We start from the raw sequence: 23,320 nt of genomic DNA, 5'->3' as shown, positions 1-23,320 counted from the left end.
GATAATACAGCAGTTGAATGGTATTTATTATACTACTATTTTCCCATTCATAAATTGTATCGTGTTCAAAGCAACAATCATAAAGGCAGAAATCACAGAAATAAAACCAGTCATGATGTTTCTTGATGCAGTGTAACAAAATGCATTTTTGACATAGAGAAAAAATGTCACTGCAGGCAATCGCTATGGCACATTACCGTCATATTCACCAACTTCTTCTCAGGAATGTACAAGAGCAACCTCAGCTTCACTGTCGCACTCAGTGTCTTTATCTGTCTCCAAGAAATCTCAGAGAACTACTCAGATAAAATCACAGTGCAACAAATCAGAATTAAAACCAAAAAGAGGTAAATGAGAAACTGACATAAACATGAATTAAAAGTCACAGATTGCAATTCTAAGGGTGTATATTGGAAGGTGGAAGGACCTACATAAGATTCAGGGAAGTTTCAGTCTGGAGACTACTGGTATAGGGAAAATATAAAGTCTGAAAAATAACTTTTAGAAACCTTAACATTTTCATTCAAAACCAGTGAGAATTTACATTGAGATAGTGCAAGAGCTGTCACCCCAGTAGGCTACATGAATATCATAAAACTTTCAAAGCTTAGTATTGCGTGCTAGATCTGATAAAAGTTGCCTTTATGACATTATTTTTGAGAAACAGTTTCTGCCAACACAAATAGATGTGTTTGCTAGCACACGCACACAAAAATAAAAAATTAAAAAACAAAAAACAAAAACAAAAAAACAGCCTTTTACAAATCTAAAGGATTTAACAGGCAAATACATCTCGAGACCTTGAGGCCTTCAGGTACCTGGCATTTTTACTCAAAACTTTACTGAGACATTATCTTTAGTGACAGTTTTGTCTGTGTACAAATTGAACAGAAATTCAACCTGGACCTCAAAATTAGACTCTGCTGGTTTACTTTTTGCCAGTCCTTTGGATGCGTGACATTTTTCCACTGGTTTTGCCAGCAGTGGGAATTCTGTTTCATCCTAAAGCACTGAAAAACTCGTCCTATCCCTGTTAGGTATGGTGGGCCTCAAAATTTGACAAGTAAATCAAAAATTCTTATTTTAATGGGCAAGAAGCTCAAAAAATTTCATTGGTTTGTCCAGAAGCATTTTATTATAGCTACTTGTAATGTTTCTACGAAAGGTGCTTTGTATGTATTTTTGCCTTGCCAAGACTTCTGTTTTCTTTTTATATAGTTCATTAAAAAAGAGCCTTCTAGCAGAGATTTTATGATCTACATTTATCTGGTAAAAAAAAGGCTGAGCAAATGGTTCATTAATAATGTCAAATCAAAACACCCACTTTAAAAAAAATGAAAACTTTTGGTGCCAGACCTAAATTCATTTCTGCTTCCAAACCATAGCCTTAAAATTTTTAAATCTGTCATTTGTTTGGTAATTTTTTCCACATGTTTGCTACCTTCCGTGTCAAAAAATGTCGCTCCATACACATTATTTCTGTCCTGCTTCTAGTTGCTCAAATGCACCCTGTAGTACCACATCTTTACATAGCTACTGAGTTAAGTAGATCCATTTTATACAGTTTTGTAAAAATAGCAAGTCATCCCAGACAGAGTCTTCAGATGATTCTAATCAGCATCAGTCCAGAGAGTTCAAGAAACTGTACTAACGCAGACCAGCTGAGGATCTGGCCCCCCTTTACATTAGAAGAGAATGAAACCCATTTTTCTTTGGTCTTTCTTTGGCTTTTTAATATGTGAAAAAAAGGATTATAATCACTCTGTGTGAAATTCATCCCCCCTCAAAATCAGCTCATGCCAGCCTGTGCATTAATGGAGTATATTTTGAGGAATGTACATACTTATAGGCAAATCTTTCTATTCTTTATCCTTGTGAATCCCTTCACAAGTCTAGAAAGCTGGTAACAAAAGAAAAAGCAAAAATTCTTGTGAGTTTTGATGGAGGGTTGCAAAAACATCGCTGGTGCCTTTCCAAATCAATTGTCTAGCCCCATGCTAGTAAATATTACTACTTCCCCATGCAGTAGACTGGAAGAAGGTCCCTCCTGCCAACTGCATGTAAAACCACAGCAGCATATGTCAGAAGGTTAAGTTTTGGGCAGGCAAATGCAAACTTTGTCCTTGCTTGGAGCAGATCATCCATGCCACAAGAGCAAGATTGTGCTAATCCCCACCATGAGGGACATTACAAGTCTCCACTTGTATTGCATTAATGGAAGGCACCTTTTCTGGATCAGAGCTAGTTCGTATCCCACCACTTTGGAGTAAAAATAAAATTGTATTTGCCTGCAACATGTAAAGACACATACACCATTATCCATGATACTTCTGTATTTTTACAGAACAGGGATGCAAGGTCTCAGCCTGATCAAACAGTCAAGCCCTAGACTAATATTCAGAATATGAGCAGTCAGTGACATTGCTCTCAATGCCTGTTTTCAATGAAATACATAATTAAGTACTTTGCTGGACCAGGGTCTCAAATAATCATGCACTGGCCATTTTGCAGACTGAGCCATTGCCACCACATTCTGCCCATGCAAAATTACATTGTCATTCCTTATTTGTCTTCCTCTGAATCAACAATGGGTTAAGTGACTGGGGCAGAGCAGTTCTTCTGCACAGCTTATTCCATTCTAGTAATTGTAAAAGAATGTCCACGCATCTCATCTGGAAAGCTCTGCATACATATGTTGCTACATTCAACTGGTAATGTAACATCGTGAGCATATGTGGAAGGAAAGAGAGAAGACAAGGGTCTCCCAGATGGTAGAACAATTTTGCTTCTTTTTAAGGAGCTCAAAGAAGAGTTGCCAAGTTCCAGCCACAGAGCTGAAGTAGCTTTGTTCAGTGCTAGAAAAAAATTATATTGGACAGCTAAAAGTACAGTGGTTGCTTTCTCTGTCCTTTCCCGCCCATCCCTCCCTGTCCACTATTGTTTTTTCATTTCAGTAAAAGAGTTTCTCTCTTGATGTAGCTCTTCTTTCTGGCTCCCTAATACTGGGAGAGAGAACCTCACTAATTGCCACAGTCCTGGTAAGATCACTTGTGTTCCTTCTGTAGCAGACTATTTCACGTAGTGCTAATGACCAGTGTGAATGAGAGGTGCTTATTAGCAAGGGTTGCCTTTACACCACATTACAAGGGTGCTGTATGTAGAGAAGGCTGTTGTATATTCATGTGGACCCCTGATCTGTGTTTTTTTGTCTCTACCCTGCTATTGAGGTATCTTTATTTCATTATTGCTTTTTTCTTCAAATTCCCTGTTCCTGCTGCTCCATGATTAACTAGGCTGTGTACAAGCCTAGTTAATTTTGAGTCTTCCAGTGAAAATGAACAGGGTATTAGTAATATTCCCTGTCTGCAGCATTGCTTGCAGCCCACCTGCATCTGTTTGCTTTTGATTAACAGTGGGGATTTCTGCGTGAGATGGTCCAGCAGTTTTTGGTTCTAAGGAAAATTCAGAGACTTCAGAAGAAGGGATTAAGAAACAAAGGACAAAGAACAGAGAAGGTGAGCATGAGATTATTTTTTAAAAGAGAGAGGAAAAAAAAGCATAAGGAGGTGAGGAAAAGTGGTAGTGAGGGTTAAGGAGGGGAGCAGGCTGAAAGAAAACTGCAAAGAGCTACCTACTAGATTCAGTGTTTTTTAGAATGATCAGTCATGCTGGCCATCAGCACAGAAGAGCAACACAGGGAAGTGAGAGATGTTAAGAGCCTAAAGTGGTGTTCAGGACAGGTGCAGCGTGTTTGAAAAGCTGGGAAAAGTTAACATCTTGAAGAGTCCTTTTAAGGGTGAATCTCTATTTCAAACAGGTACTTTAACATCTTTGCTGACAGCATGAAAAGGATGCTCACCTTCTTTTTCTGGTATTGAAATCTAGTAATGGTCTGCAAATGGAAAAGATTAGGAAGGCTGGTGTAACTCTACCATTGCTGCATCAGGGACAAATTTGGCCAATGCAGAACAAAGCTGGCTGTGAGTCTTACAAATCAGCCTTCCTGGTGGTAGCTGAGTACTAGTCCCAGCTGAAATAAGGGCTAAAGAGGCATATGAACAGGAAAAGAAACAAACCAAAAGTTTAACTAAACAACTTAGTACATCGGGAAAAAAAAAAAAAAAAAAAAAGAGGGAGAAATTTCTTGGTTTGAGTTCAGGGTAAAAGTTCACATAGTTCTTACTGTAACTGAGCCATTTCACACAAACCATCTGCAACTGTTCTAATGGTCCCCTTACACTTTGCCATTAAAATATCTTCAAGTAAGTAAAAATCTAATTTTTTCTTCAGGCAAAATTGCACTCTTTTGAACAAAAATCTCTTAAATCTTTTCCTACTCATTCATTACCATTTTTATATCCAAGGAATTGGAGTCCTTGGATGTATATTCAAGAGCTAGATTGACAAAGTAACTTAAACACTATTAAGCACTGTAAGACATGTCCCCACTAGTGGGGAAGATCATCAACCATAAGCTAGAAGTCTAAGTTTCTTACATAATGAGTTAGGCACTTTCAGATAGTAGTGAACATGTAGTGCATGAGGGAAAATACATGCAGGTAGCAAGAAATGTCAGCCTGGTATGTAAATCAAGGAAAGAAATTAAGTAAACCTATGTATTCCAAGGCTAAGAATGTGCTAGCCATTGAGCATCATATCTGAAAAAAAAGGAAAAGGAGGCAATAGTCCTAGAGTCACTACCACCACCACTATTTGAGGAAGAGCCTATGGCATTTGGTGTGTTGACATGGCACCCAGCATTTTGATTTTCTCAGACTACAAAAGCAGAGGAACATCTAATCTGTGGGTCCTCAAAAGACTGAGGGTGAGGAGTAGCAGCAGTGCGTGAGACAGGCACCCCACTACTGATGACAGTCAAAGTTAAGGCCTTGCTATGTACAGCTCATAAAAGCAACATAAACATGTAAAGAACATGAATGTTGAAGAAAATGGTACCTACAGACTTCAGCTGCCTACAGGCTGGAAACTGCTCAAGAGGAATTTGAGGATTAGGAGTTTGCACTTGGGCATCTACTGTGGGGGTTAGATGAACTAAACTCCACATCTTTGGTGGATTAATCTCTGAGAGCTCTATCCAGAGGCATTTGGTCAAGTAGAAGACTGTAAAAACCCGTTCACATCAAAGCTATCCATTTCTTTTGCAACTTTTTTGTTAGTTGTCTGCTTTCTCCACAGTCTTTCTCAGCAGATGCAACTACACACAAAGTCATAACCCTGAGGAAGAAATGCTGTCAGCTTCCACCAGAAGCTGTGCATGGAAACAGTCTGTTTCCCAAAGCTGGAAACAGCTATTGCCTGTAACTGTTATGCCACAGTACCATTTCTATGGAAGTATCGTTGCAAAAGAATTTATTTCTTTTTTCTTGATTTGTTTGATTTGATTGACTGGAATCAACTGGAAAGTCCCGTATCTAATCTTATTTTGTCTGATATTTAGTAACTTGGTCAGATAGCTTTCTATAATGCAAATAATTTGTTTCTATATAGGACAGTATTAGAAACAATCGAAAACCCTTAGACAAAAGGCCTTTAGCTCCTATTCATGTAGGGGGTGAAGAATGAAGTCAAACCTTCCTTTTCTTGGAGACACTACATTTTGCCATTTTTATTTGCAAAGTTTGTATGTAGCTTCAATAAGAAGCTTTAAAGGAAAAGTTTATAATGGCATATTGAAGGAAAGTCAGTGTCTCAAATGGAAAAGATTGTTAGGGTGCAAAAAGAAGCAAAGATCACCCACTTATGGAAAAAAGCATGGCAGCATATGCAGACTCAATGTGTTAGTATTACCATAAGTACAAGGTGATAGTCAGGATGGATCAAATCTATGGGTAGCTCTAAAAATCAGGGGGTCTGATTCTCTTTATTTCAACACAGCTAATACTAATAAAGCCAATAGGCTACACACGTCTAAAACTGATATGATGGATTAAAAATCAGCTGTTGGGAGTGTAATTTAAATCTGAATTTGATGATGGAAAGGAAGACAGTGAAGGTGACACAAGACAGAAGCAATACAATTCCTGAATAAAAAAAGCAGTCTAGCTACACCATTCTGGACATCCTGTACTTTAGAAAATAGGCATTTAAAGGGGAGAGGGAAAAAAGAAACTTACATAGTCAAGGGCAGAAGTGATTAAAGCTTCAGTAAAAATTTCAGTTGAGGAATCTGGCACCTTGTCACAAGTTAGAGGCTTATAATGAGCAAAATGTGGCAATTATTTAACACACTAAACATGGATTTCAGTTTCATGATACTTTTCAGAACTTTGCACAGCAGGTGAGCACTTGCCTTCTGCTGGTGGCCATGGATGAAGTTCCATCACATCTCATGCTTTCAGCACTCCTCCTCCACTTCCTCTTCATGCTCCAAGGAATATTTTGCATCCCAAGCACAGCCTCTGTGGGAACTCATGTAGCAGAGGCTGGCTCACACTGTGATCTGCTGCCCTGTCCAGGACCAACAGAAAAAGGAAAGGTCATGGCACTGAGATGCATTTGGACTATACTATAGACCTTAGGTTCTGCCAGAAGACATGCCCAATTCCACCCCAACCTAATGTCATGTCTATTTAGTCAGAGAAAGCTTATAAAATGCTCAGTCTTCCCTCTTTCAGCATGAGTTTCCTACAGTTGCATCTCAAATGGTATTCCAACTGAGTGTATATAAACAACCTTCTCTGAACCTGGAATAGTTTTGATCTTTTTTATGTATTCCCACCTGACACAGCGTTAACTGCTATCATACAGGTAGCTTGCTCATTATACTATTCCATACTCTGCTTCAAGTTATTTTTCTTGAAAGGCTGTACTGCATGACACCCCCAGCATGACACTGCACAAGTCATGAGAGATCATGTGATATTGTGGGTAGTTTTTTACAATGTATATCCAGATGAGTGAATTAGACCTTTCCTCTTACCCTGCCACCAATGGTACCACCAGTTTTCCTCTCCAATTACTGTAATTGTCTCTCACCAGAAATGTTCGGTACTTTCTGAAAGCAAGGAACAAGGAAACTCCAAAGCTCTATTAAAATGGGTATGTGAACTTTCAACAACCTCCATTATCTTCTGCCACCAGTAGCATCATGCTGTTGTGATGTGTTTAGGGGGAAACTCTGTTGATGCTGGCAGTCATTTTTCAATGAGGAAAGATGTGAAGTTCCTACTGAAGTTCAGAACACTAAATTGTGGGAGCCAACACCTAAATGCAGCCCACTTGCAAGACCTATGACACAATAAGCTAGTGAATCATAGGATATTTCAGTGGGTGTTATTCAATGAAGTACATGATATACAGAAACAGATTGAAACCACTGAAGAGAGACCAACAGAAAGGTCAAGCAAACAGCAAGAGAATTACTGAAAATTTGTCCCTGGGAAAAAAGAGAGTGAGAACTCCTTGGGCAGGATGCTTTCAGGAAAGGGTGTTGAAACTCTACTGCAAGAATCTGCCTTCTATTGTTTGAGTTAAATTATATCCCAGGATCAAGGTGATCATGTACTTATGCCCTTGAAGATGTAGAATAACAGTGAAACGTGATGAAGCCTAACCCTACTCAGCCCTGAGACTATTAACTGTTCTGTGGATAAACGTATCACACAAGTCACCTTTGTTATTGCAACCTGGAATTAAACATTCATTTTGTCAGAAACCCTTCAAAATATCCCCGTGTTTAAAGGGGCAAGCTGGGCAGTTTCCTGAATGACCTGTTTTCTTTCAGTGAAAATCTTTCAGCTGTAAAGAAAAGCTACCACAAATTTGTCTTTTCCCAAGATATTTTGGATTTTGTCATTTTTAAAACATAAAACATGTTTTGAAGTTTTGGAAGGCAAAATTCTTTTTCTTAAGAAATTGAAACTGGTGAGGCAAACCACACACACTTGTGACCATAATCATTTTGTTTGAAAAAAAAAAAAAAATGGAAGTTGGTGCAGAGCAGGGAGCAGTGGCACCAGCCCTGACTGGGTAAAAACCTGCCCCAGGGAGTGCGAGTCGACCAGGAGGAGCAGTGAGGGCATGGGGTGGTAGTTAGTGGGGGTGGGCAAGCGGGATGGTGAACACTCACCTCATGGCCAGAGCTCGGCCTGGGAGCTCTGCTCTGGCTGCCCCGGCGGTGGCCAGCATAGGCACCCAGACAGAGCCGATGAGAGGGGAGGCTGCAGCGCAGAGTTCGGAGTCTAGAGAGTGCCTGCACTGGTCTCGTGAGGGGAGGGTGCACAACGGGCAGGGCTGCACTCAGTGCTCCCTGGTGGAGGTCCTCCTGCAGCAGGGGCTGAGCTGTGGGACACTGTCAATAGGCTGAAGGTTGTCAGGGGAGCTGAGAGGGAGCAGGAATGCTTGCTCCAGGCCCAAACTGTGCAGGGGCCGCAAGCATCCATCGTAGTTCATGGAGGAAAGAAGGAGGCTGTTAACCCAGGAAGCTGGGAAATAGTAACACACACACACAAAAAAAGAAAAAAAAAAAAAAAAGGGGGGAGGCAGAGGACAGTTAAAAGCAAGGAGCTTCCTCCTAAATCTGATGTCCCCACCCAGAACCACTTTGCAATTCTGCAGGGGGCTCATGAGGAAACACACACCACGCAACATCAATAACTGTCTAATGCACTGGTAAAGAAGATCACTACTAGTGCTGCCAGGAAGAAGCGGCGGGTCATAGTAGTAGGGGACTCTGAAAGGCACAGAGGCACCTATCTATCGCCCTGACCCACTCTCAAGGGAGGTGTGTTGCCTACCAGGGGCTCGGATCAGGGATGCTGTAGACAGGCTGCCCGGTCTAGTAAGTCCCGCTGACTTACCCAGTTCTAGTGATCCATGTGGGTGCTAGGGATACAGATAGCAGTAGCCCAGAGAACATTAAGGAGGACTACAGAGCCCTGGGAGAGGTGGTTAGGGACTCTGGAGCTCAGATAGTCTTTTCATCAATTTTCCAGGATAAAGGGGAGGACCTTAAAAAGGCTAGGTGGATTTGGCAGGTTAATAAATGGTTAGAAAATAGTGGTGCCATAGTCAGGGGTTTGGGTATTTAGAACATGGGACTCTATTTGGGAGGCCAGGTCTACTGGGGGCTGGTGGAGCTGGTCTGCAAGCTGTGTTGGTAGGAAGCTTGCCAGGCTGGTCAAGAAAGCTTTAAACTAGATGTGTTGGGGAGGGGGGATCATTCCATCCCAACACACCCAGTCAGTTGCCAGCACTTCTAATAAATGCTCAGAGCAATGTAGAGATATTTCAGCCACTCAAGCCAATCAGCCGGCTTCATTTGGAGCTCAGCTCAGATGCCTCAAAACAAACACCCATAGTATGGGGAACAAACAAGAGGAGTTAGAGGTGTGTGCACATCTGTGGGGGTATGATATAATAGGCATCACAGAAAGATGGGGGGATGGCTCCTATGACTGGAGTGTTGGAATGGAAGGTTACAGGCTCTATAGAAAAGACAGGCCTGGCAGGCGAGGATGGGGAGTTACTATTTGTATTAGGGATAGGCTGGAGAGTATGGAACTCTGTCTGCGGACAGATGATCGGTCAACATAGAGTTTGTGGGTCAGGGTTAAAGGGAAAATAGCCATGGGGGACATTATTGCAGGGATATGTTACAGACTGCCTGATTAACAGGATGCGTGGATGAAGCACTCTATAGACAGATAGGAACAGCCTTCACGCTCACAGGCCCTTGTCCTCATGGGAGACTTCAACCACCCTGATATCTGTTGGAGAGATGACACAGCCCGGCACAAGCAATCCAGGAGGTTCCTTGATTGTGTGGAAGACAACTTCCTTCTGTAAGTAATAGAGGAGCCGACAAGGAGAGGTGCCATGCTTGACTTCGTACTCACCAACAGCGAGGGGGTGGTTGGAAACGTGATGCTCTAGGGCAGCCTTGGTTGTAGCAATCATGAGATGGTTGAATTTGAGATCCTCACGACAGTGAGAAGAGCGTGCAGCAAGCTCACTGCCCTGGACTTCAAGAGAGCAGACTTTGGCCTCTTCAGGAACCTGCTTAGTAAGGTTCCATGGCATATAGCCCTAGAGAGCAGGGGGGTCAAAGACCATTGGTTGATATTCAAGGATCACCTCCTACAAGCTCAGGAGTGTTGTGTCCCAGCTAGAAGGAAGTGCAGCAGGAGGGCCAGGAGACCTCCTTGGATGGATAAGGAGCTGCTGAGGAAAAAGCAAAGGAAAAAAGAGGCTTATAAAAGGTGGAAGCAAGGACAGGTGGCCTGGGAAGAGTACAGGGATGTTGTCCGGGAAGCTAGGGACCAGGTTAGGAATGTTAAGGCCCACTTAGAATTGAACTTGGCTAGGGATGTGAAAGATAACAGGAAGGGATTCTATAGGTACACTGGAAATAAAAGACAGACTACGGAAAATGTGGGCCCCGTCCAGAAACTATCAGGAGAACTGGTTACCCTGGATCTGGAGAAGGCTGAGGTTTGTAATGACTTGTTTGCCTCAGTCTTCGCTGGCAAATGCTCTGACCACACCACCCAAGTCTTGGAAGGCAGATGCAGGGACTGTGAGAATGAAGACCTTGGGCCCACTGTAGGAGAGGATCTAGTTCAAGATGATCTTAAGAACCTGAAAGTGCACAAGTCCATGGGACCTGATAAAATCCATCTGTGGGACCTGAAGGAGCTGGCAAATGAAGTTGCTAAGCCACTGTCCATCATATTTGAAAAATCATGGCAGTCAGGTGAAGTTCCCAATGACTGAAAAAAGGGAAATATAACCCCCATTTTCAAGAAGGGGAAAATGGATGACTCGGGGAATACAGAGCAGTCAGTCTCACCTCTGTGCCTGGCAAAATCTTGGAGCACATTCTCCTGGAAGGCATGCTAAGGCACATGAAAAACAACAAGGTGCTTGGTGACAGCCAGCATGGCTTCACTAAGGGGAAATCCTGCCTGACCAATTTGGTGGCCTTCTATGACAGGGCTACAGAACTGATGGACAGTGGTAGAGCAGTTGATGTTATCTACCTGGACTTGTGTAAAGCATTCGACACTGTCCCACATGACATCCTTGTCTCTAAATTGGAGAGACAGCAATTTCATAGATGGACCACTCAGTGGATAATGAACTGGCTGGATGGCTGCACTGCAAAGAGTTGTGGTCAATGGCTCCATGTCCAGCTGGAGACCAGTAACGAGTGGTGTCCCTCAGGGATCGGTGTTGGGACCGGTCTTGTTCAACGTCTTTGTCAGTGACATGGACAGTGGGATTGAGTGTGCCCTCAACAAGTTTGCCGATGAAACCAAGCTGTGTGGTTCGGTTGGTACACTGGAGGGAAGGAATGCCATCCAGAGGGACCTTGACACGCTTGTGAGGTGGGCGGATGCCAACCTCATGAAGTTTAACCAAGCCAGGTGCAACATCCTACACCTGGGTCAGAGCAATCCCAGGCACAGCTACAGGTTGGCTGGAGAAGAAATTCAGAGCAGCCCTATGGAGAAGGACTTGGGGGTGCTGGTCGATGAGAAAATGAACATGAGCTGGCGGCAGTGTGCCCTCACAGCCCAGAAATCCAACCATATCTTGGGCTGCATCAAAAGGAGCATGACCAGCAGGTAGAAGGAGGTGATCCTGCCCCTTTATTCTGCTCTCTTGAGACCTCACTTGGAGTATTGTGTACAGTTCTGGTGTCCTCAACATAAAAAGGACATGAAACTGTTGGAACAAGTCCAGAGGAGGGCCACGAGGATGATCAGGGGACTGGAGCACCTCCCATATGAAGACAGGCTGAGAAAGTTGGGGCTGTTCAGCCTGGAGAAGAGAAGGCTGCTTGGAGACCTCATAGCAGCTTTCCCATATCTAAAGGGGGCCTATAAGGATGCTGGAGAGGGGACTCTTCATTAGGGACTGTAGTGATAGGACAAGGGGTAATGGGTTCAAACTTACACCGGGGAAGTTTAGATTGGATATAAGGAGGAAGTTTTTTACTGTTAGGGTGGTGAGGCACTGGAATGGGCTGCCCAGGGAAGTTGTGAATGCTGCATCTCTGCCAGTGTTCAAGGCCAGGCTGGACAGAGCCTTGGGTGACATGGTTTAGTGTGAGGTGTCACTGCCTATGGCAGGGGGTTGGAACTAGATGATCTTCAGGTCCTTTCCAACCCTAAATATTCTATGATTCTATGAATCTATGATTTGAACCAGTGAAAATCCGAGTGGAATTCGGCTGCATGTCTTCAGGTGTGGATTTATTCATGACTAAATCAGTAACACGGTAATGATGAAAAAGCCCGATGAAGACTTTCTAGACGTGAATTGTACTGCCCCGAAGGGACAAAATTAATTATTTTTCCTCATAGTTGTCAATGATAACATTTTGCGGGAATGATAAAATGTGTTCCTCAGTGAAGGAGTAGGATAGGCTGAGAAAGATCAGCAGGTCATTTGGAGCTAGGCAGAAGATAATGGTGCATACAGCAGCTGGAAGACTCTTGCAAGGAACTAGAGGGGCTCTCTCCCTGCTTCATTTGCTTCTCTATCCCACCCCACCTTGCTCAACTCCCTTGAGTTGCTGAAGAGGCAAGAGGACCCACTGCCATAAGACTCTACCTCCATGGGGAGCAGGAGGACAGGCAGGGCTCTGGGTGAAATATCGGAGTGTTGGTCTGCTAAGTATGTGAGAGATGAAGGACTCCTGTCTACTCAGACCCTTGCAAAACTTCCAGAGTTTAGCTCTGTCTTTACCAAAATGGAGAGTATAAGTCTGCTTAGGAGATAGAAGAAATGAAGAGAGGAGGACAGGAGACGAACAGCGAGGCCTTTTCACAGAATCACACAATCACAGAGTGATTGAGGTTGGAAGTGATTTCTGGAAATGATCTGGTCCAATCCCCTGCTCTAGCAGGGCCTCCCACTACTGGTTGCCCAGGACCATGTCCAGACAGTCTCCCCCCAAGGAGGGACACTCCACAACATTCCTGAATAACTTGTACGAGGGCTTGGTCACCCTCACAGTGAAAAAGTGTTTCCTGATGTTCAAAGGGAACATCTTTTGTTTCAGTATGTTCCCATTGCCTCTGGCCCTGTCACTGGGCACCACTGAAAAGAGCCTGATTTCTGTCCTCTTTGACTCTCCCTTCAGGTATTCATATATACTGATTAGTCTCTTTGAGCCTTCTCTTCTCCAGTTTCTTAATTGTCTCTGTGGTCCACCACTGGACTCTCTTCAGTATGTCCATGTCTCTATTGAACCTAGGAGCCCAGAACTTGGCCCAGCAATCCAGGTGTGGCCTCATCAGTGCCAAGTAGAGGGGAAGGATTAACCTCCCTCCGCCCGCTGACTTTGCCTCAAGGGCACATTACTGGCTTATGTCACCAGGACATCCCATGTCCTTTTCTGCCAAGCTGCTTTCCAGTTTGTCCTGGATTTAACAGTAGCAGTCATTTTTCCCCTTCTTGGTAGCTGGTGCAGGGCTGTGTTTTGACTTTCGGGCTGGGAACAGAGCTGGTAAAAATGTTGTTTTGGTTTGGCCAAGGACTTTGTGAGGCTCATGCTCTGCCAGGGAGGAGGAGAAGCCGGGAGGAAGCAGAGACAGGACACCTGACCCAAACTGACCAAAGAGGTATTCCATACCACAGCATGTCATGCCCAGTATGCAACTGAGAGTGAGCTGGAAGGGCAGAGTGGACTGCAGGGTTGGAGGAGGTATCGGTCAGTGCTTGGTTGGGCTGGGGAGGCAAGTTATCGGTCGGCTGATGATGAGGTGTTGTATTCTCTTCCCTTGTTATTTCCTTTATCATTACTATTATTGGTGGTAGCAGCAGTGATTTGTGTTATACCTTAGTTACTAAACTGTTCTTATCTCAACCTGTGGGAGTTGCATTCTTTCCGATTCTCCTCTTCGTCCCTCCAGGAGTAGGGGGAGGGCAAGGAGGGGGGGGGGGACTGGGTGAACAAGCTGTGTGGCTGGGGTTAAACCACGGCACAGTTAGGTGCCCCCAGCCTGTACTGGTGCATGGGGTTGTTCCTCCCTAGATGCAAGACTTTACACTTCCTCTTGCTGAACTTCAGGAGGTTCCTTTCACCTCATTTATCCAACCTGTCAAGGTGCTTCTGAATGGCAGCATGGCCCTCTCTCATATCAGCCACTCATCCCAGATTTGTATAATCTGCAAACTTTTTAAAGTTCATTCTAATTCATCATCCAGATCATTAAATTAAGATGTTAAACATACAGTATTAGCCCCTTGGATATACCACAGTGGTTGATACTTACTGGCCTTTGGTGGCCCTTGGTGGCAAGTTACTTACTTACTTTTATTAGGAGAACACCACACTCCCAGCAACATGGAAGAAAATAAGGTAACATGAAAACAATATGTATGTGCAACTCCTTTCCCACCTACCCCATACTCTCAGGACCAGAAGGAGGGAAGAGTGCTGAGGGTCAGGGGGAAGACAGTGACAGCCAGGCAAGCAGAAGAGCCAAAGCTGCTAGGGCTACCCTCAGGGCTTTAGATTAATTGTGATGTACTATTAGGCAGTTACTCCTATTGTCTTTCCTAATGTTTTGCCCTAGTATCACACTTTAGAGTGATGCCAGCAAAGTATATCAAGCATACTAAACCATGACTGCACTCTGCAACATGCAACTTTATTACATAACCTGTTTGTAATAACTATGTCCTCTGCAGCTCTTCTGACACTATTCAAAAATATAACCCCTTGACTGGTGCTGAATGTACTCATATTCCTATGTCAAGCCAAGATGACACATACTAAGCACCACAATGACGCACGGAAAGGTCTGGTACAGTACTTCCTGTCTTTATGGCCATAACAGAGGATTAACAAACAGACGGAGGAAATTATGTCCATTCCGCTCGAAAACACTGACCTCCAGTGGCCAAACCAGATGTCATAAAATACAGTGCCTGCTTTAGGCCAAATGCATAGCCTAATGGGTGTCCAAATTCCGTGATGCAAATATTTCCATAAAAGAGTTAAGCAGGACAGATTTCCTCACTGACATCTTACCTTACAACCCAGACCTGCCTCAAAGCACAGGCTTGGCTGGAGCACATCATACAAGATGGCATGGGAGTTTCTTTTATTTACAGAGTGCATGCTTGTAAACAACAGCTGGACAAAATTGTTCACAAGTCTTGCAGAATAGCCTGGAGCTAAGAGGAACAGATTTTAAAAAACACTAATGGTCTAATTCACACTAACTTTTTTTGCTTGTTTGTTTTACATCCTGAAGGCGTTGCCCATGTGTTTGAACTGCTTTTCCTCTAGAGCCCTTGATGGTTGCCAGACAAATACAGCTGGGACAGTCCTGATTTTCTGTGACTTGGCCTTCTGTCCAGCAAAAGACTTAAGCATCCTATAGAACAGGAAGAAGCAACTGCGACGCTTTAGAACATTTAACAAGCAATTGTTACAACTAGGACAATGAGGTAGGGCTTGAACAAAACCCCAGAATTGCTCATGTGTCTTTAAGTAAACCCAGCTTTGGTTGACTGTACGTTTACATGATAATTCCACATCAATACTATGATGTGGTAGCTCAGCTCAGCCAGCACAGGGAAGATCTAATGAATTCCTTCCGTCACCTCATAAGCCAACAAAAGAGCTCACACTTGAGCCTTTCAAAAGATGTGTAATGATTAAAGTCCTTTTGCATTTCTGAAAGCCCAGTGCTTTCAAGAGCTCAAGCTGGGACAACCAGCAATGACCTGGTGTGTTTCTCAAGGGCATGAGGAAACCCAGGGCTAGAGTCCTAGTCTGGAGAGCAGTTGTGAGATTTAAGAGTCTAAACCCCCACTTTAGGCATCTACATTTAACCGGCCAGCAGTGAACCTTAAGCTTCCCTCTTATTAGGAACTTCCAAACATGCAGTGTAGACAGATTAAAGATTATAAAAATCTTAGTCTTCCATGATTTTAAATCAGAAAAAGTCAACTGGAAGAAAAATGGCAAAACCCCAAAGAGGCTGTTACTGCTTATCTCATTTTAAATGCTTTGCATTTAAATGTCATAAGGAGATGGGAAGTTACAGTTCTCAGTCAAACAAAAAAAAAGGGTTTACTTCACCCTGAATTTAAGGATCTCTAAAGGCTTTGGTTTTGATCATGAGAGATAATGGCATAAATACACCTGAAGAAACCCCAAGGAGCATCTTCTTTTTCCAACTGTCAATCTGTGCTGGATGGCAGATCTCTATTTTGGAAATAATTTTCTATGTCATCCCCTTCACTCCCACTTCAATGGCAGCATGCAACAGTAGATTTTTATTACACACAGTTGCAAGAGGGTGCTTACAGGCCTGATGACGTCTAGACGTTTAGAGTTGTAAGCTCTGAAGAACAGCTCTGAGACACAAAGCTCTCAATTTATTCTGAGATAGGTGTATACAGTGCAAAGGCACCTGAGCACACAAGCCCTCTGTAAAGACAGTCACATGTGTCAGAAGCACTAGAGGGGCAACCAGTACTTAGCAACCCCAGAGGTAGCAAACTTGTTTCTAGCTCACAGCAGGCTCAGTGACTATGTTGTCCTGAAATCTGCTCCATGACAATGTCTAGGTGTGCCTAGTGGGTCCACTGCCCTGCAAAGCTATGCTGGTACCACACCAGAGAGGACAAAATATGCAGCAAGAGAGGGAAAAGTGAGGCCAAAACACTCCCATCCACGTGTGCAAACCCTAGGCATGAAAGGGCAAGCATATCCTCAGTGAAAGCGTGTGTGTAAATTTAAGCAAGGATCCCTTAACAAGTGATACATCTCCACCTAAACCCTATGCATGATGGTGGCAAGGGTGCTGTATTCGTAGTTGCAAAGAGCAGGTATGGCTGCAATGTGGCTGCAGTACTGAAGCAGGCTGCCTTGATAATCTTATTCTGGGCACAGAGAATAACCGATTACTTCAGACTATGCATGCCAGCCCTGAGTAGCCTTTGAAATGGACCATGTGCAAAGGGACACTCCTTGCTCTCTTCTTCTGTATAGATACATAGATGAGATAGTCTCTAAACTTAGCAGTTGCTATAGTAGAAAGTGTATTATTGTTTTAAAATCAGGAAGTAACACATTCTGTCCACTCTTTTGTATTTACTTTTATGGATTCTAATGTACATTAAAACCCAGCTTTCAGACACGAGCACTGTCAATGATTACAGAGTTTTTTCCCTTTTTCCCAGAATTGTCCTTCATGTAATGCCTTCCAGACTAGCTCAGCTTTTCATAAACAGTGTAGTGAAACCATAATAGCATCGCTGCAGGTTTGTTGAGAGTAAAGCCATATTAACTCTGGCTGGCTGTTGGCTTGGCAAAATTTGCCAGTTGTATGATGCAAGGTCACTCTTTTCTTCTTTTTTTTTTCCCAACACCATCCAAATCTCTTTCTCTTTTCCAGAGTATTATACCATTTGCCTTTTTTTTTTTTTTAGTGCACTTAGTGTAATATATCCCTGAAGCAGCAAAGCAGCTATATTTTTACACTTGGCAAAAACAAAGTACAGAGAATAATGACTCAAAACCAAAGTAAGACAGTCAGACTTGTCTTTTGAAAGGTGCACAAAGAATGAATACTCATGACTGCAGGCCAAGCTTTTCAAACCTGAAGGCCTAAAATTAAGCACTGAATGAAGAGTGGCCCTGGTCTGCATTACCATATCAGACATTCTAAGAGTAAGACCGTGTTCATGAGAAAGATCCAAAAAAAAAAAAAAAGGAATTCAATTCTATTATTTATACTTTCCTTTTTTTTTTTTTTTTAGTAATTCAGTCACAAGTAAGGGGTCTCACTAGAAGAGAGAAGTATTGCTAGCTGAAGCATTATTCTTCAATTATCATATATAATGTCACAAGAAAATAAGCTCTCTGGTATTCTTACAGTTCCTTAATGGGTTCCAAGTGCTATCATAGCCAACAGTCAGGGAAGGTAGGAAGAATATAAAATAGGTTGTGGAAAGAAAACTAGAGGGACAACACTAAGGCACAGATTTCCAATTTGAGTCTAGGAAGCCTTTTGTTGGTAGATGAGTACTTTAATTAATGTGCTCATAAACAGAACTGGCCAGGAAAATAAATTTCCATTCTGTGATAATTTCCAAATTACCGAATATTTTTCATCCTGCTTTGGGAAGAAAACCTGACCACTGGAAAATTTTCATGGGACTGAAGTCCAGCCATATTTAGTTTCAGAAACTCTTAAACACAAGGTGTTTCCAAAATGAAAAGATCCCTGGCAGTCACGGACTGGATCGAACACAGTTATTGTAAGTGGTAACAGTAACAGATGTGCATTACTGAGCACTAGTCTAAAACGGGTTAGGGGTGGACTTCTGCATAATGCTATTAGCACTCCAACTGCAGTCTGCAATGGCCAAGATTCCTCCAGCCCCAGCCTCAGAGCAGCTCAAACAGTAACAGAGCTGTTAAGACTTGCAGGGCTTAGGACCTTCAACCTGAGGTTATACATGCAGTAGAACTGATTCAGAGAAATGCCATTTGGAAACTCATCACAGAGTTCCCATCCCCAGACACAGAGATCCCTGCTCTCAGGATGGACAGTTTCTTCAGCTGCCTGGGAACCCTGGGGCTCCCCTGTCCTCAGCTTACCCTTCAGCCTACCCTCCTTTTCCAAGGAGGCAGGAAAGGGACTGCCTAGGAAAACTGATCAATTTCTATCTGAAGCCTGCCCAGCACCTAAAGTTCAGATCCTACCTGTCATTGACCAGTGTGTAGGAAAGGCCTGACAGCTGCTTCTCCACATTCTTTGCCACATTCCCTATTAGAAATGTAGGAAGCACTGTACCGTGGCTGTGTGCAGTTCTACTCTGGCAGCCTGCTCCAGCTGCTTTGAAAAGGATGTTTCTTTAGAGCATTCATTGATGCAACTCTCCGCAGAAATAAAACCTTATGTAAGCCAAATACTTTGAAGTCTACAACATGAAACCCAAAAACCGTTATACATCAACAACCTATAATTTATGATTCTGAAAAGCCTGAGAAATATCATACATCTTATTTTACAAAATAAGCAACAACAAATTCTATTCTTACCAAATAATCTATTCTGGTTTCTCTCTTCTTTTTTTTTTAACTCACTCGATCAATGGCTCAGATGACCTTTACACCATTCTTTGTCCTCTGCCAAGATGATAGCCTTATCACTGCCTGTAACGTCTCACAAAGCACAAGAAAACAGTGCTCATGGATCCTTTATTACCCTTTTGGTATCTGTGGATCAGTCAGTTCCAATCTGCTTGCTTTTCTTTTTTGAATTCTGTGAAAAGGACAAACTCACTGCTGAACCTAAAATCTGACTGACTCGTCATTTCAAACAAGCCCACGTTTTATGAAAAGACAGAGGAAATAACATGTGTCAGCTCCATTATTATGTGCAAGGATAAGATGGAAGTTGTCTTCCTGAAGCTGGAGATCTGCTCTGCCATGGGCCTCCATGGGCTGCAGGGGCACAGCCTGCCTCAGCATGGGCTGCACTGCAGTCTGCAAGGGAACCTCTGCTCTGGCATTTGGAGCACCTCCTTCCCTCCTGCACTGACCTTGGTGTCTACAGGGCTGTTTCTCTCATATTCTCACTCATCTCTCTGGATGCAAATGCCATGGGGTTTTTTTTCCATTTCTTAACTATGTTATCCCAGACACACTATCAGTGTTGCTGTTGAGCTCAGCCTTTGCCAGCAGAGGGTATGTCTTGGAGCTGTCTGGTATTGGCTCCACTGGACAGGGGGGAAGCTTACAGCAGCTTCTCATAGAAGCCACCACTGTAGCTCATCCACTACCAAAACCTTGCCATGCAAACCAAATTCAAGTCTTTATTTCTTTTAAAAAGGGGCATGGACTTTACCAAACTGCTGATACCCTGACTCCTTTAAAAAGTCTGCACCCGCTTTCAGGCAAAGATTCTACTTCTTGCTGTTTCTTGTACTGCTTTCAGTGAGCTGTGCTTAACTTTTGGCAACTGTTTCTTATTGCCTATTCCGTCTAGACAACAAGTAGTTTAATTGTCCTCGTGCGGACTCCTCCAGCAGCACAGTTGCACAAAGATGGTAGAGAGCTCCATATCCAGCCATACTTAATTAAGTGTACAGTATTTAGCCATAGACCATCTTGGCAAGACTTCGCTGCCAGAAGAGCCACGCAGTTAGGCATGACTTAGAAGCCTAGGACATAAGACTGGAAGGAGCATCAAATCCAGTTCCCCTTTACTTAAGGAAACAATTTACTATAAATACTATTCCTGCAATTACCATATAATCCAGTTTCTTCTCTGCATTCATTCTGATAGACTAAACAAGCCAAGCTACCTTAGAGTTTGTCTACATCTGAGTCGTGGTGCCAAGCTGGGCAGCTGCAAGCCAGGTCTGACCCAGGGGCCATGTAAAAGCTTTCACACGGCACTGGGCCAGAGTTAATATGCCCTGCAGAAAGGCTGGTCATGTTGTCTTGGACACAGCTCCTGTGCTAATCCTGCTTTATGTCTCTGATGAAGCTGCTGGAGAGATTTGTGGTGAAGCTACCTCAGATGATGCCTTGCCAGTAGCTTCAGACCTGCTAAGCATGTACCCAGCGATGATGAGGGGAGGAGACTGCACATCCCAGTCAGATGAGAGGTGGGTGCTGCCTCCACGGCCAGCCATCTTGCACATGCCAGACTTTCCCTTGGAGAGGTAGTCTAGTAAAACCTGGCTGCAAGACACTGATGTTCTTGGAAGAGAGTATGTGGCCTTTAAGCATGGACAATTGGAATAATGTTTTAAGATGCTCTTAAAACATTATCTTTCTCAGTCTCAGAACTATTAAGTAAGATTGTCCCAACATAGATCCTGTAACTTCTTATTAGCCTCAGAGTTCCCTTCTAAGCAAAACTCATGAAGTTTTCTTTTCAGTCAGTTCCTTACTCACCTTGCAATTTTTCTTCTAATTCCCATTTATTTCAGTTTAACTAGTAATTTCCTATGTGGCAGCATATCAAAAACTTTACTGAAATCCAGATAGATCAACTGTATTTCTCTAGTCTAAAAATCCATTTTTATTAAAGAAAAATATTGGGCTAAACTTCAAGATCAGTCTCTAGTAACCTAATATTGCATTTTATCCTATTCTCCTTTTACCTCCATGTGCTTAATTATTTTTCCTTTAAAATTAGTCCTCAGTCTTCTAATACAGTTCAGGTTATGCTAATATGTTTGACATTACCCAGAACTGTTTTCCCCCTCTTTTCTGTCTCCATTTGCACAATACAACAATTAACTTATTAAATACCCTTCTTAATTGGTTTTGCAACTCCAGTACTTTCACAGCCTGGGCTAAAACTTAAGCTCAGTGAATTTTGCTTCCATCTCAAGTGCCTTAATTGTGCCCTTTCAGACTTACTAGCCATGCTGCATTTGGACCCATGTTCCACATCACCGCCTTTATTAAAAAAGAAACTCCTTGTTTCACAAACTGTAGTGGAGTCTGGACCAGCCCCTGCGAGCCCTGGGACTGTGCAACCACAGAGACATCTTAAAACGTCTCCAGTTTAGAGGGATTTTGTTCTGTGAGGTTATGCATCTCACAGTGTCAGTTTGCTTGCTCTTTATACTTGTGTTACTGAGATTGTTTATTCAGAACATTGTACACCTCTGGCATGTAACACACATTGGTTGAGAGCATTATATTTCTCACTATTTAAAAATCACAAATAATTTAGCTGTCTGCACTCACAAAACTGTGAGCACATAGGAAAACTTGACATCCTCTGAAGCTGTGTGTAGCTCTTGGAATAATATAAAATACTGCAACATTAATTTTGTTATTTTAAATATCAGACTGATAACGAAGCTCTTAAGAAAACACAGTGCCACAACTTTATGGCAACCATATGACAGTCACATGTGAACTTGTTGTTCTTGAAAAGGCCAAAGAGCTTTTAAATTCTGGATTTCTTTCAGATTAAGAAACAAAAACCAAAACAAATGTTCTTATCCTTTGTTCCTTATTGACTAGATAATAGGTTACTTTGAAATTACTTTGTACAGTTATTATTATTGGAAGTCTGTTTTCTACAACATAGGCTTCAGAGTTTGCAAAACAGCCTCACGGTTCTCAACCTTTTACACTGGAAATAGGTTTTCTTGAAAAAGAAACCAAAATGAATGCCAAGATCAAAGAAGCCTAAACATTCAGTAACCTTTTGGCCTGTGTCTTTCTAAAGCCACTGCAGTAACATAGGAAGAAAAGAATAAAAACAGGTTCCTTTGTAGGATTCCCAGCATAGGGTGTTAGTAAGCCTTTGTGAGAAAGTGCACACAAACACAAACACACACACACACATCTAAGCAGGAGGGGCCAAAGGAGCAGGTTACCCTGACAATAAAGTGATATTAGCCAAATGTGACCTAATTTCTCCACAGAACAGTCCAGGGAGAATTGCATCCAAGGGATTTGCTTACACAGACAAAAATCCTCCTTTTGGTATCTTCTTTTACTGGGGGGACAGTACTTTTGTTGTTTACTATTTTTTTTTAATTAGCACCAAGACACTAACCTCTTCTTCAATAAGTTACAATGTAGTTGCTTACCCACTTTTCCAAAGTGCATTAGTTCGACTGTAGAAATCCATATTCAGTCAGCAGAAGTGCCCTAAGGCTCTACTCACATTTAGAGTTAAGTTGTTGTAGGAATCTTGCAAACACATGTGAGGGCACTGACTTTTCCTAAATCACTTGCAATAAGTAAAAATTCTAGTCAAGATAAATCCAGATCAGAGCATACAGAGAAATAGTAAAGAAGGGGATGTAATCTTAGCCAATCTGTGTACATTAGAATGATTTATTCACCCATTTTTTCACTTTGAAATGTAGGAATAGAGCAAAAATGCAGGAAATAGTCTAGGAGTATGCATGGCAAGTTAACAGTCTCCTTAAACTGTCATTATATTAGCTTGGCAAATGATGGGAAGTAAATTTCTGGAGAAAAGCCTAAACTTGTAAGAGGTCACTTGGATGATTCTTGAAGTGGTAAGTTCCCATTTAGATAAAATGCCCACTACACATCAATTGGATAGGGGCACAACACCTCTACCTGTGCTGCCTTTTGGGTAAGATGTTAAAAATTTAGATTTTTTTTTCTCTCCATAAGATCATTTTATAAACAGGGAGAGATTAGCAAGGATCTGGGAAGGTATTGTCCACTCCTCAGACCCACTTGTTCACTTCTCTTCCTACTTGACAGTCAAACTGTGTATATTAAAAAGTATTGGGTAAGCTTCGCTTCCCATTTTAAATGCACTTTGAAATCTTGAATAATTCTATGGCAGGTATAGCTGTTACCATA

Source organism: Neopsephotus bourkii, unplaced genomic scaffold (assembly GCF_033783945.1).
Source record: "Neopsephotus bourkii isolate Nb327-2 ecotype Australia unplaced genomic scaffold, CSIRO-AGI_Nbou_v1 NB_1820, whole genome shotgun sequence".
Lineage (NCBI taxonomy): Eukaryota > Metazoa > Chordata > Aves > Psittaciformes > Psittacidae > Neopsephotus > Neopsephotus bourkii.
The sequence above is the reverse complement of the archived record's forward strand: the minus strand, read 5'-3'. Positions refer to the sequence as shown.